Here is a 1,099-nt window from a genome sequence, read left to right on the forward strand (position 1 = left end):
TTCCATCCTCTTGTCTCTACCTTCTCCTCTAGACTACCTTGGTTCCTTGGCTCTTCGACTTCCTCTTCGGTCTCTGATGCTCCTGATGCTTGCGTTGATTCATCTCAAGATCTACTCAACCTATGATGGCTTCTCTGTATCTGTTGGGCATTGATCTCCATTGGTTCGCCCCGGCCCACATCTCTTCTTCGGTACAAATATGGGCACTGTTTGGCTATGTGCCACTCATCCCGCATTCAAAGCATCTCGTGCACGGCAATGCGCCACTAAATTCCCAACCTTTCCACAACCGTGACACTTGTGGTCCTCCCACCGACTATTGTTTCTGGGTTTATAGCTAGGCTTCTTCTATTTTCTTCATTGATAGCTCTCTCTCTTCTACCATTTCCATGTTCTTTCCTCCTCCAAGGGTTGGGCATGTTTCTTGGCCCTTGGTATTCTATCCGGGTCCACCCTGGTTCTTCTACTTCCATACAGGCCTCTACCTCTCCAGCGCTTGCTTCTATGAGATCTTGAGCAATTTCCACAAACAAGCGCTCTCCCGGAAATCCTTCCTTCTTCCCTAGCTCCTTTGCCAACTGTATCTTTAGTACCAAGGATAAGAATTGCATCCGACCCTGTACCTGGATTGTTTCCATCATTTCGCTCAGTTTATCTTGAATTCTGTTAAAGCGTGCAAGGAGTTTGCGGAGTATTGCCCACTAGACTGTTTCGGTTTCTTGGTCTCTTGGCTCATCGGGCAATCTCCCGGAGTGGGTTCTGAACCCAATTTTGATTTAAAGCTTCCTGGTTCATGACCGCTTGTCTGACGATACTGTTGGCAGGCATTATTTTTAAAAAAATTGAAAGTTGAGAAAACTACAATGAAAAATTCTTCTTTAAAGCAAATATTACTCCGGTATCTAAAGTTCCCGGGTTTCGGTACCAGTTAAGTATTAGCGAAAGCAAAATGTCAACAAAGAGAAGAAGTAATAAGATCTAACATGCTTGAACTGCTGTAACATACTGGCTTTAATACATCTATTTATATACATTCGATCAGCTGACACAGACCGTAATTTATATAAATCCAGTGGTTCTTGTCTTCCATATAATCTGC

General features: G+C 43.8%; 1 protein-coding gene across 1 annotated transcript in view; it reads right to left on the reverse strand.

The window, feature by feature from the left end:
• Positions 1–1,099, reverse strand: part of LOC106690192 (WASH complex subunit 4) — a 79,649-nt gene that overhangs the window by 13,314 nt on the left and 65,236 nt on the right. The window lies entirely within an intron of this gene.

This window comes from Halyomorpha halys, unplaced genomic scaffold (genome assembly GCF_000696795.3).
Source record: "Halyomorpha halys isolate HHAL.00 unplaced genomic scaffold, Hhal_1.1 Scaffold1608.1, whole genome shotgun sequence".
Classification (NCBI taxonomy): domain Eukaryota; kingdom Metazoa; phylum Arthropoda; class Insecta; order Hemiptera; family Pentatomidae; genus Halyomorpha; species Halyomorpha halys.